Genomic DNA, 14,799 nt, shown 5'->3' with positions numbered 1-14,799 from the left:
TAAAGGGATCTATAAAAAAAGCTCCTAGATGTAATGAGCTTACTAAGGTAGCAGATAAAAAAGTCAAGACACAAAAATCACTTGTATTGCTAAATATTGGAAATGAAAAAAAAGATAGAAAATTTTAAAACAGTAATAATTTCAATAGTTTAAAAATATTAAATACTGAGGTGTCAATCTAACAAAAAATGTGCAGGATCTACACACTAGAAAAGTACATCATGTGAAATGCTTGGCTGGATGAATCACAAGCTGGAATGAAGACTGCCAGGAGAAATATCAATCACCTCAGATATGTAGATGATACCACTCTAATGGCAGAAAGTGAAGAAGAAATAAGAACCTATTGATGAGGGTGAAAGAGGAGAGTGAAAAGCCGACTTAAAACTCAAAAAACTAAGATCACGGCATCCGGTCCCATCACTTCATGGCAAATAGATGGGGAAACAATGGAAAGAGGGACAGACTTTATTTTCTTGGGCTCCAAAATCACTGCAGATGGTGACTGCAGCCATGAAATTAAGACGTTTGCTCCTTGGAAGAGAAGCTATGATAAACCTAGACAGCATATTAAAAAGGAGAGATATCACTTTGCTGACAAATGTGCATATAGTCAAAGCTATGGTTTTTCTAGTAGATACGTATGGATGTGAAAGCTGGAAAATAAAGAACACTGAGCACCGAAGAACTGATGCTTTCTTATTGTGGTGCTGGAAAAGACTCTTAAGAATCCCTTGGACACCAAGGAGATCAAACCAGTCAAGCCTAAAGGAAATCAACCCTGAATATTCATTAGAAGGACTGATGCTGAAGCTCCAATACTTTGGTCATCTGATGAGAAGAGCCAATTCGTTGTAAAAGACGCAGATGCTGAGAAAGACTGCGGGCAGGAGGAGATCAGGATGACAGGGGATGAGATGGCATCACTGATTCAATGGACATGAGTTTAAGCAAACTCCAGGAGATCGTGAAGAACAGGGAAGTCTGTGTGCTGCAGTCCATGGGGTCCACGTCAGAAACAACTTAGCATCTGAACAACAACAAGATGGCTCATGGATTAATTATTCAATATTGTTGCAATGTTAATTCTCCTTAAACTGATATATAGATTTAACACAATCCCAGTCAAAATCTTGACAGGAATTTTGTTAATATCAATAAGCTGATTCAAAATTTGTATGGAGCATTTTCCAGATGGTCCAGTGGTAAGGAGTCTGCCTCGCAATGCAGGAAACACAGGTTTGAGCTCTGGTCCAGAAAGATTCCACATACTGCAGAGCAACTAAGCCCATGAGCCACAACTACTCAGCCTGTGCGCTGCAAATGCTGCAGTTCACATGCCTAGAGCCCATGGGCCCATCCAACAAGAAAAGCCACCAGAACAACAAGCCCATGCAAAGCAACGAAGAGTGGCCCATGTGCAGCAAGTAAAGACCCCATGCAGCCAAAAGTAAATAATCAACAAATTAAAAAAATCTGTATGGAAAGAGAAAGCAACTAGAATAGCCAAAACCAGAATGAAGCTAAAGGACTCATAATGCCTATCTATTTACTTTGGTCAAAATAAGCATGAATTGGCCAAAAATGGACACAGATCAATGGGAAAAAATAGCTGTTAAATAGACCCACAGGTATACAGTCAATTGATTTCTGATAAAGATGTAATGGCACTTCAATGCAGAAAGACGGTTTTTAAACAAATGCTCTGGAACAATAAGGTACCCATCTGCAAAATTCTGAGCCTTAACCCATATCTCATACCTTATACAAAAACAGTCACATACGTCAGAATGGATAGACCTAAATGTAAAACTTAAAGCCATAAAATGTCTAGAAAAAAATAGGAGAAAATCTTTGTGATATTGGGTTGGGCAAAGTTTTTTTTTTTTTAACTATGACACAAAAACATTTGTAAGAGAAAAAATTGGTAACTTGGACTTCCTCAAAATTAAACAATAAAATAAACATCTAACAACTATTTAAAACATAATAATTGAGGAGCCTTTGACATAAATATACAAAAGGCAGTATGTCTAGGAATTAGTGGAAATCAGATGTGCATACTCCTGAAAGTCACAGAGTTTACCATTCAGGTTAATTCAGAAAAATGGTTTCAACTATTATACAGTTTTAAATTGTAACCATTTTCAACTGTGTATTATTTTCTCTTATGCATAACAGACATCTGTTTAGAGGCAGAGCACATGAAGAACACTGATTTGAGAGCATAAAATAATAATTCTGCTAGTTCACCTCAAGATATCTTCACTAGTTCCATACGCTGTATTCCACATGATCAAAATTATTTTATAACATCTAAAATCTCCAGTATTTTGGAAGCCAATTTAAGACATTGAGAATAACTACAAGACCACCTGGTTTTCATTTGGGTATAAATCCATCGATACCACAACTTATTTATAGAGAAGTGCTTATGACTGGCAGCTGAAAACCTATTTCATTTTTTAAAAACAAAACATTTCCCCAAAATACATGGAAATTAACCAGTTGACTTTTTAAAAGCAGAAAATGCAGAAATTTATTTTTTCTCAGAAATATAGTTTTGTCTATTTCTGGTGGAAGCTGAATTTTATTTATTTTTCGTTGTTGTTTAATCGCTGCTGCTGCTGCTGCTAAGTCACTTCAGTTGTGTCCGACTCTGTGCGACCCCATAGATGGCAGCCCACGAGGCTTCCCCGTCCCTGGGATTCTCCAGGCAAGAACACTGGAGTGGGTTGCCATTTCCTTCTCCAGGTGATCTTCCCAGGGATTGAACCCACATCTCCTGCATTGCAGGCAGATTCTTTACCACTGAGCCACCAGGGAAACCCACCTTCATTAAATGTATATTTGATCTAAGATCAAACATTAAACCATTCAGTTAACGCACACAATAACTGAGAAGCATGTTAAGAGACACTATGTTAGGTACTAGGAAGATGGCAGTGAGCATGACAAGTAAGGTTTCTATTCTTACAGAGCTTACATTCTATCCAACAAATGGTAGACAGAGAACACACAAATAAGAAAATAAAAAGGTAAGATGTAAATAGGGGTCTCATTGTTTTTATAAAAATCAAAGTAGAGTAACAGGGCATGAGTATGTTGCAGTAGGAGTTAACTTAGATTTGTTGATGAAGGAAGTCTCTTGATGAGATCTGCTCTAAGACTAGAAATTACTAAAATCTAACCAAGATTTCAAGTAAGAACTTTTCAAGGAAAAAAGACAATTCATACAAACCTTTAAAGCAGGAATAAATTTGGTATGTTTGAAGAAGAATAATTATAAACTTATCTAGAACATGAGCCAGAGAAAGGAGCCCAGGATCATGCCAGGGAGTTCACTCACATTTATCTGAACAAAGGAAGAGGCATTATGGGGAGAAAGAAGCCTAAAAGAAAACTTAGAAAGTTCAGCTGGTGGGAATTCCCTGGCAGTCCAGTGATTAAGACTTTTGACTTCCCAATGCAGGGAGCACAGGTTCAATCGCTGGTTGGGGAACTAAGATCCTGCTTGCCATGTGGTATGGCAAAAAAAAAAAAAAAAGAAATGCTAGAGACTAACACCACTATAACTGAAGTAAGAATGCCTTTGATGGACTCTTTAGCAGACTGGACATGGCTCAGAAAAGATCTGAGCTTGAGGATATATCAATAGAAACTTACAAAATGAAAAGAGGATAGATGGTGGTGGGGGAGGGAGAGGTTGGGGGGTGAGGACACATAAACAAGAATATCCAAGAATTGTGGGTCAACTAAAAAAGGTGTTAATGTATACACATAATGGGAACAGTGAAGGGGAAGAGAAAAGAAATATTTGAAGCAATAATGACTGAGGATTCCTCCAAATTAATGTCAGACATAAAACCACAGATCCAGCAAAGTCAGAGAACATAAAGCAAGATAAATGCCAAAAGTAAATTATATAGCATAAGTCATTCAATACATGAAGCACTGTATTAAAATTAAAGTACACAAAATTATATATAATAGCCAATATAATTGGAGAAGGAAATGGCAACCCACTCCAGTTTTCTTGCCTGGAGAATCCCAGGGACGGGGGGAGCCTGGTGGGCTGCTGTCTATGGGGTCGCTAAGAGTCGGACACGACTGAAGTGACTTAGCAGCAGCAGCCAATATAATAGCCAATAGTATTTAGAATAATAGCTCATTAAAATTTTATCACTAAAAATTTATCATACATTTTCCCCACTAGAATGAAAGCTGTATGAAAGCAGGATGTGAATGTTTTCATTCACTGCTATATCATAAAATATTGTTGGGTACATAGCAGGCCCTTAATAAATATTTCTTCAATAAACATCATCCAAAATAATAAAATCATTTAAAAATTTCAAGGGGACTTCCCTGGTGCTCCAGTGGCTAAGATTCTGCGCTCCCAATGCAGGGGGCCCAGATTTGATCCCTGGTCAGAAACTAAATCCTGGATGCCACAACTGAGAGTTCATGTGCTGCAACTAAAAGATCCTGCATGCCACAGAGGTCCGGTGTGCCGCAACTAAGACCCAGCACAGCCACATAAGTAATAATTATAAAAACATAACAAAAATGTCAAGGAAAGGGGTTCATAAGGTACTTTACTGTGAAAAGAATCTCAAGGCTAGGAAATACAACATTGCTGTCCAATAGAAATATGACATGAGCTACACATGTAATTTAAAATGTGCAGACATATTACAAAAAATAAAAAGAAACATGAAATTTTAACTTCATTGTTACCCATTATATACAAAATATTATGACTTCAACCTGTCAGGATAAAAACATCCTTATGAGATACATTATTTTGTGTGTGTGCTAAAACCTTAAAATACAGTGTTTATTTTACATTTAGCACAAAGTCTATATGGACTAGCCACATTTCAAGCGCTTAATGTTAATAGCCACATGTGGTTAAGGATTACTGTACTAGATAGTATAAAGTATATAGTACCCCTAAAGAAAACATGAATCAACCATTAACTAAAACATTTCAGTTCCAAAGCATAATAGCAGCTTCAGATCAGTTCAGCTCAGTCGTGTCCAACTCTTTGCAACCCCATGAATCGCAGTACGCCAGGCCTCTCTGTTCATCACCAATTCCCGGAGTTCACCCAAACTCAGTGATGTTTGGGTGACCCAAACATCATCAAGTCGGTGATGCCATCCAGCCATCTCATCCTCTGTCATCCCCTTTTCCTCCTGCCCCCAATCCCTCCCAGCATCAGGGTCTTTTTCAACGAGTCAACTCTTCACATGAGGTGGCCAAAGTATTGGAGTTTCAGCTTTAGCATCAGTCCTTCCAATGAACACCCAGAACTGGTCTCCTTTAGGATGGACTGGTTGGATCTCCTTGCAGTCCAAGGGACTCTCAAGAGTCTTCTCCAACACCACAGTTCAAAAGCATCAATTCTTCCACACTCAGCTTTCTTCACAGTCCAACTCTCACATCCATACATGACCAGTGGAAAAACCATAGCCTTGACTAGATGGACCTTTGTTGGCAAAGTAATATCTCTGCTTTTTAATATGCTATCTAGGTTGGTCATAACTTTCCTTAGGTTATACAAAAAGAATGTGAAAAAGGCAAATTCTCAAAGGAGTTTTCCAAGCATCTTGATCTTCTTATGAATACTCTGGAGAACAGTGTGGAGATTCCTTAAAAAACTGGAAATAGAACTGCCATATGACCTAGCAATCCCACTGCTGGGCACACACACTGAGGAAACCAAAATTGAAAGAGACACGTGTACCCCAATGTTCATCACAGCACTGTTTATAATAGCCAGGACATGGAAGCAACCTAGATGTCCATGAGCAGATGAATGGATAAGAAAGCTGTGGTACATATACACAATGGAGTATTACTCAGCCATTAAAAAGAATACATTTGAATCAGTTCTAATGAGGTGGATGAAACTGGAGCCTATTATACAGAGTGAAGTAAGTCAGAAAGAAAAACACCAATACAGTATACTAATGCATATATAGGGAATTTCGAAAGATGGTAACAATGACCCTGTATGCGAGACAGCAAAAGAGACACAGATGTATAGAACAGTCTTTTGGACTCTGTGGGAGAGGGCGAGGGTGGGATGATTTGGGAGAATGGCACTGAAACATGTATAATATCATGTGCAACGAATCGCTAGACCAGGCTCGATGCATGATACAAGATGCTCGGGGCTGGTGCACTGGGATGACCCAGAGGGATGGTATGGGGAGGGAGGAGGGAGGGGGTTCAGGATGGGGAACACATGTATACCCGTGGTGGATTCATGTTGATGTATGGCAAAACCAATACAATATTGTAAAGTAATTAGCCTCCAATTAAAATAAATTTATATTTAAAAAAAGAATATTCAGTTTCTAATTATGCAGATATTGGGTGGGAAAAACAGTAACTGGATCTTACCTAAATCTAAGAAATTTGTTTTTAGTTGCTAAAATACTGTGTTCTATTTACTCTTGGCACCACTATCATCTTTTATGATATTTATTTTATATACACCCAAGATACTCAAGCAAAATAGGTTCCTTCTCTAAAAAGAATTTAGTCAGTCCATATATATAAGACTTCAAAGAAATTGGAATGAGCAAAACTGAGAAAAAACAACTTCCTTAACCACAACATACAGAAACTAAAATAGTAACCTAACAGGATTTAAGAAGCAAAACTGCAAAAAATCTTATCACCCTTTCAAAGGTGACAAGAAAGCAACCAGATAAATTATTTTAACTATTGGTGGTTTAGACAGTAAAGAATCTGCTAGCAATTCAGGAGACCGGGGTTCAATCCCTGGGTTGGGAAGCTCCCCTGAAGAAGAGAATGGCAACCCAGGCCAGTATTCTTACCTGGAAAATTTCATGGACAGAGGAGCCTGGCGGGCTACATTCCATGGGTCACAAAGAGTAAGACACGACTGAGTAATTAATACCGTCACACTTTCTCTTTAAGAAGCAATAGTTCTAGATAATCCAAAAATCAATTATATTTGCCAGGTATGAACTTTGCTTTCATGTTTTTTACAAGAGTTTTCAACCTGCATTCTGAATTAAAATTAATAATCATTCCTTAGCACATCTGCAGCCCAGAAATTTTAGGCACAGTGAACAAAAAAACAAAAACCAATCCACTGCAAAACTGTTACAGATAATCCACAAAGCAAACAACCCTACAGCAAAAAGTCCAGATTTCAATTTACATTTTCTTAGAAGTATCATAAAAACTACCAACCAGAGACAATTTCAGTAAGACATGCCAAAGTTTATTCCTTTAAATTATAAGCATTTAAAAACTACAAATAAAAAGTTTTTTCTTCCTGGTTACTTTAAATTTATTATAAATAAAACCAAGTTAATCCAAAAAATTGGGGGGACTGTAAAGTCGGGTCTACAATTTAATCCAGTATTCACTGTGAATTAAGGAAGAAGTCAGTTGTTCTGATGTTTACATTACTACAAATAAAAAGTCTTGCCCTGTTGTCTCCAAAATGCTTCCATTAGTGACTTAATCTTTAGGATTTATAAATCATATTTATGAAATTTAGCATTAATTAAACACAATCTAATCCCTTGGACATCATGAGCTTTAGTAAATACTATCATTTTGTTGCTGTTTAGTCACTGAGTCACGTTTGACTCTTGTGACCCCATAGTCTGTAGCCCACCTTGCTTCTCTGTCCATGGGATGTTCCAGGCAAGAATACTGGAGTGGGTTGTCATTTCCTTCTCCTGGGCATCTTCCCAACCCAGGGACTGAACCTGCATCTCCTACGTTGGCAGGTAGATTCTTTATCGCTAAGCTACCAGGGAAACCCAATATCATCATGTCATCTCTCAAAAGCTGCATGTACACAGTGAGATAATTATATCAATAATTTTTGAGTTGATCCTGACACTAGTAACCAGGTCTTTACAACTACTATTTAAATATAGGCAGGTCACATATACCAAATAAATTTTGGCATTTGGGCTAAAGAAAATCAAAAGTTTGCCAATCTAGTCCATTTTCAGAGTTGAAACTAAAAATCTAGACAATCTAAATAAGACCCACCCATCCTTCTGAGAATGAACATTAAAAATTAAAAACCAAATCTGATTTTCCAGCCCCTAAAATACTACTCCAGATTTGATTATGACTTACAGTCTAACATGCATATGTATATTTCATAAAGTCCATGGAAAATATCATATCAATATCTACTCCGATATTAAATGTATTCTCTCAACTGAAATATGGATAATCCTAATTTTCTTCAGTGCAACAATATAAACTAGGAATAAAAGTACCATAAAAAAAGCAGATTCATCCTTAAGTTAAAAGAAAGTGAAAAGACTACCAATAGATAGAAATGAGAACTCTGAAGCAGAGACAAACATTAAATTGTTTCCAAACTTATAACTTTAATGTGTTTCATATAGTCAATCCATTATAGTAACAGTGAAGGAGTAGGAAAAAAGCATAACTTCTTTTAGGAAATTTTGAGCAGCTCTTTCAAACATTACTGAAATACAACAGGGCTAAAGTTCTGAATTTGTAACTCATAATGTTAAATTAAGTCAATTAAACCAATTAAGTCAATAAAAGTAATGAGAATCTACACTGGTATAACTTTATTCCTGAAAAATACAGGAATTACTGGAACATGCAAATACAAAATACACTGCTGTGTTTTCAAGATTTCTTTATACCACAAATGGGCATTTTTAAATTACAGCAGAAAGCACTGCAGTAATTGGCATGACCAAGGTACAGTTAGCTCAGTACTTTGTATTCAATAATGTTTATAGCTAGAACTCCTTCCACTTCGAAAACTATGCCTAAAAAGGAATTCTCTTTGAAGACTAAAGGAATTTAATTAAAGATAAAGCCACTTGGGTGGCCACAGAACACATCAAACAGATCATAGTTCAAACTTCAAGCAGAATTATTACTATTCAGTTACAAAAGCATGACTCATAGGAATATAAATGAAGAGTCATGTTTTTTTCTGTGTACATCAACTTAGATCCAGAAATTCACGTTAAAATTTAGCGCTATCACATTTGCTCATTATATACATTTCAGCTTCAACTTAATTTCAAGTGGTTAAACACTGATTAATGACCTACTATTAAATAAAAACAAATTTTTAACTACTTTAAATAACATGCTTGAAAATTCTTGATCTTAAAGAACCAGAAGTAATAAATTAAAAGTTCATTAGAAATATAACAAAGCCTTTATTTTATAAATGAATGCATTTTTCCCAATTCTGCAAGAGAACTGTCACATTCATATAGAAAAGTGTTCCTAAAAACCTAAAAATATTATCAAGTATTTAAAAACTTTCACTATAAATTGTCCTCAGATTTCCATTACAGACTGTCTCCAGGCAAGTACAATATCATTTTTTAAGACTTGCTGAGAGTTGGACTGTGAAGAAAGCTGAGCTCCGAAAAATTGATGCTTTTGAACTGTGGTGTTGGGGAAGACTCTTGAGAGTCCCTTGGACTGCAAGGAGATCCAACCAGTCCATTCTAAGGGTGATCAGTCCTGGGTGTTCTTTGGAAGGACTGATGCTAAAGCTGAAACTCCAATACTTTGGCCACCTCACACGACGAAGAGTTGACTTATTGGAAAAGACTCTGATGCTGGGAGGGATGGGGGCAGGAGGAGAAGGGGACGACAGAGAATGAGATGGCTGGATGGCATCACCGACTCGATGGACATGAGTTTGAGTAAACTCTGGGAGTTGATGATGGACAGGGAGGCCTGGCGTGCTGCGGTTCATGGGGTCACAAGGAGTCGGACACAACTGAGTGACTGAACTGAACTGATTTGTTTATCTCACACAGAATAACAAGCACAGTTCAGTGAAATCTCTTCAGAACATGTAAAAAGGAAAAAAAAACAAAACCTCTCAGAAATGAATACACCTTCCTTTCCTTTCTAAATCAAACATACTGAAAGTAAGACTGTATTGATGACTGAGGGTCATCACTAATGTACCATGTTCCATTATAGTCCTTTAATATAGTAATAGTAAGGACTTTAAGGCTAGAGGTGTAACAGATGATATGTTTTAAAGTCAGTAAACTGGTTGCTAATTTCCTATTGACTGTCACTTCAGTTGCAAGCGGTTTCATTCCTTCACTGCTGATTGTAACCTGAAGAATACAATCAATAAACAATCTTCTACACCAGAAAGAAAGCTTTTGGCCTCTATCAACTATTGTACAGACAATTTAAAAAAACAGGAAGAGAGATAAATAACTGAGTAAGTAAAAATTATTCATAACAAATAAGATTTATGTGGTAGATTAAAGATAGGCTTTATTTTGTTTTTAGTTACTAAGTTGTATCCAACTCTTTTGTGACCCCACCGAGTATAGCCCACCAGGCTCCTCTGTCCATGGGACTTCCCAGGCAAGGATACTGCAGTGGGTTGCCATTTCCTTCTCCAGAGGATCTTCCCAACCCAGGGACTGAACACAAGTTTCCTGTATTGCAAGGAGATTCTTTGCCACTTTGCCACCAGGGAAGCCCCAGGTTAAAGGCAGTAAAAGATGTTAGAGCCAATTCAGAGATGTGCTATCAAGAGCATCTATATAATGAAGCAAAGTAACTTCAGACACCAGGCTTTTTTCCTTTAAAAACAGAAAAGGCTATAAGTGAATCTGGAACAATTAAAGTAAAATTTGTAATCAAATTCCACGCTAGACAGTTGAATGAATAAAGGAAATGAAATAGTCTAAGTTATTATGATAAATGGCATCAAAACTGGATGGAATTACTGGATAATGCAGCAGTTGCACAATGGGCAGTCACTGGCAGACAACTGTGATAGATCAAGAGGCCCCACCTGAACAGAGAGGTACTCAAAGTAAGGAATAAAACAGTAAGAGTATATTGCCAATAAAGCACTCATAACTAAGACAAAAAAGCAAGATATAATTTCCTGAAAAATTTCAGAGATCAAAAAGATAAATATTAATAGTCAACTTGCAAGTGTTTATTAAGCATCAACTATGTAATTGCACTTATCAAATATGAAATATATTCCTCTTCCACAAGGGGCTTCTAAGAAAATAAAACACATATATCACAGACACACATGAAAAAAAATTTATGCTAATGAAATCAAGTTCTTTTGTTTTATTGCTAATACCAGATGATGAATAAAGATGTAATATGAGGCACGCTCATACACTAGATGAGTATTAATACTCAGGAAGGCAATTTGGTGATGTTACAAGAGCCTTAAAACACACACACTTCCACCAATAATTCCTCTTTTACAAATCTAGGAGAAATTTTTTTCCAAAGCTTTACATAAAAGGCTGTATTCTCTGTAGTGAAATTTATATCAGCAAAACATTAGAAACATCCCAAACATGTGCCAACAGGAAAAATTTTAAATATGATAATTATACGATATAACACTGAGCTTCCAAACATAATTTTTTCAAAGACTAAGGACATGGAACAGTTTATGAGGTAGAGTTAAAATACCACATAATCCTAGTTTTAGGAAAAATGTGCAAATATTCATTGGCACATAGAAATACAAATTATTTGTATTTTTTATTATCTGCACCTGTTTTCTTTCCCCAAATTATTTATAATAAGATTTAAAAACAAGCAATTATTATTTGAAAAGGTACATAACACACACACAGAGTAAATGTTAAAAAAAAAAAAAAAAATCAAAAAAAAAAAAAAAATCAGTGTGATACAACCGGCCTGGATTTAGAAAAATTTCATGTAAAAAAAGTTAACCCAGAAGGGCTGGGTAAAAGAAGTAATGATTATCTAGATTAAAACTATGAGAAATGGCAGAAACCTTGACACTGATCTGATTAAGTGGGAAAAATGGGAGAATCAATGATAACAATTACAACAGATTTTAAAGACATTCAAATATATGCTATTTCATCATTTATATTCTTCTAAGATGCTGGCTTAAAAAAAAAACGGACTTCTGTTAAAAAAAAAGTATTACCTGTCAATTTCTGTATGTGTAGTGTTGATAAAGATTACAAACACTTTTACTAACACAAAGCATTTGATTCTCATAACAACCTCTTAAGGCACGGACAGTATTACGAAACTATTTAGAAGAGGATACAGAATCGGAGAGGTTTTAACTTGCCCAAACAAGCTAGTAAGAACTGGAAACAGCAGAGGCCACTCACTGCTAAGCAATTTCTCAAGCAATCCACAGTCCAGAACACCAAGTTTTTTGCTAATGTTTAATTATTTTTAGAGCCACTTTTTCCTAGTCAAAAATACTGTCGATTTTGTCTACAGTAGTGGTAAATATCTTCAGTTCAGTTCAGTCGCTCAGTCGTGTCCGACTCTTTGCTGCTAAGTCGCTTCAGTCGTGTCCGACTCTGTGCAACCCCAGAGACGACAGCCCACCAGGCGCCCCCGTCCCTGGGATTCTCCAGGCAAGAATACTAGAGTGGGTTGCCATTTCCTTCTCCAGTCGACTCTTTGCGACCCCCATGAATTGCAGCACGCCAGGCCTCCCTGTCCATCACCAACTCCCGGAGTGCACTCAAACTCATGTCCATCGAGTCGGTGATGCCATCCAGCCATACCATCCTCTGTCGTCCCCTTTTCCTCCTGCCCCCAATCCCTCCCAGCATCAGAGTCTTTTCCAATGAGTCTTAGGTTTTATCGCTAACAAACCTGCCCCATCCCTCGGTATTAAAAAAAAAAAAAAAAAATTCCCACTGACGCAAACTCAGCATGAACTTAAGCAAACTGGTTAGGGCGGACGAAGGACAGACGAAAGAACTATCCTCTTAAATCTCGCCAGTTGACCGAAGTTTGGATTATCAAAAAGTAAAAAGAGTACCGCGCAGCAACAAAGACCAGCACAACCAAATATAAAAAAACAAATTTTAAGTAACATGCTTTCCACAGTTAAAAAAACAAACAAAATCTATCCCCCCAGACCGCTGATGCGAGGGTAAGAGTGAATCTGCACGGAGAAGAGCCAAAGCGGGCAATGAACGAACCAAATAGTACTAGTGAGTAAGAAAACACCACAAGAAGGTCCATCCAGTGCCCTTCCTCCCTATAAAGCTAGCCTCTTCTTCCTTTCCAGTAGTTTAATAATCGGAACACTGTCCTGTATTTATTGCTACCAAACACCACACATCCTCAAGTTTTCCGGCAATACATCAATCCCTTCAGCACACAAACTTGCAAACACCATTCCTCAACAATTCTCTAGATTCCCCTCCATCCCACGTAATTCTAAAGGCCAAATCAACGTCTGCCTAGATAAAGTGGAAACAAGTAAAACAACGGTCTATCTAATACAAACAGGTCCGCCCTCAGAGATTCCCCAAAGCCGGCGTCATCACAACCGCAGTCAGCGAGGCGCGGCCGCCGAGGCAAGGGACGGACCCGGGAGACCACGTGTTCGGCCCTCTGCGCACGCGCCAGCCAAAACAAAAGGGAGGACAGCCAAGCCCCGCCCCTGCTCCCACGTGACAAAGTCTAGATCCGCCCCTCCCCTCCCTCCACCCCTTCCCTCCCCTTAGCTCTGCCAAGGCTGTTAGGTTTAGCCGTTTAAATTTGGCTGCGGTCCGACCCTACCCTAGAGCGCGATCCTGTGCCGGGACCCAGAGTCCAACAGCTCAGAAGATTCGGGGGGCGAAGGGGCTGCCGGTCGGTCGCCTGGCCCGCAAGTCCACCCAGCGGTCTTCGCTCTCCCCTCCCCGCGGGGCCGCAGTCCCCGGCAGAGGAGACCCAACCCCCTCAAGCCCGCCACTGAGACGCCGGCCACTCGCCTGCTGGGGCGCCCTGGCTCCCCTCCGCCGCCGCACCTTCGGTCCGGCCGTGGTGGGGGCTGCCGAGGTGATCTGTAGCTGCCCACCCTCCTCCCCCCACCCGGGGCGCAGCTGACTTGTCTCCAGAGCGCGTCCCGCTCCCGCCCGGGCCGCCGCCGCCGCCGCGGTTTAACAGTCCGCCAGCTGCCCGCAGCTCCGGGCGGCTCGGGGGACGGAACCTTGCCGAGGTGGAGGGGCAGTGGGCGGGGCGCGCCGCTGGCCAATGGCAGCGGGGGAGGGGCAGCGCCATGCAAATGAGCGCGGGTGGCGGGGAAACCCCGGCAGGATGCTGTGCCGGCAGAGGCGGCCAGGAGCGTTCTGGAAGTGGCTGGAGCGCTGGCGCCCGAACCCTGCTGCAGAGGCGCGGCCGCTCCCTTGGGGCGGGCTCCGCACTGCTCCTGCTTCCTACTCACCGCGGTCCTCAGCCAGCCGGGAAAAACACATACACACACTCACACATACAGACACCAGGAATACCGCCCGGCGACTTCCCGCCCCTGCTCTGCTATTTCTGTACCACCACGACAGCAAAAACAAAGCGAGAGGATAGTCAGGCTGCTCTACACCCTGCCGCCCGCGCTGGCTCCTGGCGGCCAGACCCCCCTCCCGCCCCGCCACTGGAGGGACAAGTTTTAACAAAGCTTTGTCACTGTTGCCAAGTCTATGCGTGTCCCTGCGTTTGCTTTTCTTCAGGTTTTGCGCTCGAATGCAAAGTCATAATTCTGTACGATCCTAGAAGGGCCCTGGGAGAGAGTGACAAATCTGCCTTGAATCTGAGTCGGTTTTATTGGTTTAAAAAAATAATAAATCAGGAAAGGTCAGCTCAAACATTTAAAAATCTGTACAGAGCTGGTTTAAGTGCCATTGTAGTTAACTCCGTTCTGCAGTAGCACAGTCAATTGACAGAGTTTTTACGTGGAGATAGTTGGCCAGGGACACACAAAAACGTCGCTGAAAAGTTTGCACCTG

The 14,799-nt window shown here is 39.6% G+C and overlaps 1 protein-coding gene across 7 annotated transcripts in view; it reads right to left on the bottom strand.

The window, feature by feature from the left end:
• Positions 1 to 13,945, bottom strand: part of KANSL1L (KAT8 regulatory NSL complex subunit 1 like) — a 126,181-nt gene extending 112,236 nt beyond the window's left edge. For 4 of the 7 annotated variants that reach the window (XR_011467606.1, XM_070387259.1, XM_070387292.1 and 1 more), the window contains exon 1: positions 13,792 to 13,945. The gene's annotated coding sequence lies outside the window, so the exon portion shown is untranslated. Of the gene's footprint in view, positions 1 to 13,597; positions 13,768 to 13,791 lie in introns of those variants that run through there. The other 3 variants (XM_070387273.1, XM_070387279.1, XM_070387289.1) reach the window with 2 other exon arrangements.
• Positions 13,946 to 14,799: the final 854 nt, after the last annotated feature.

This window comes from Bos mutus, chromosome 2 (assembly GCF_027580195.1).
Source record: "Bos mutus isolate GX-2022 chromosome 2, NWIPB_WYAK_1.1, whole genome shotgun sequence".
Classification (NCBI taxonomy): domain Eukaryota; kingdom Metazoa; phylum Chordata; class Mammalia; order Artiodactyla; family Bovidae; genus Bos; species Bos mutus.
The sequence above is the reverse complement of the archived record's forward strand: the minus strand, read 5'-3'. Positions and strand labels throughout refer to the sequence as shown.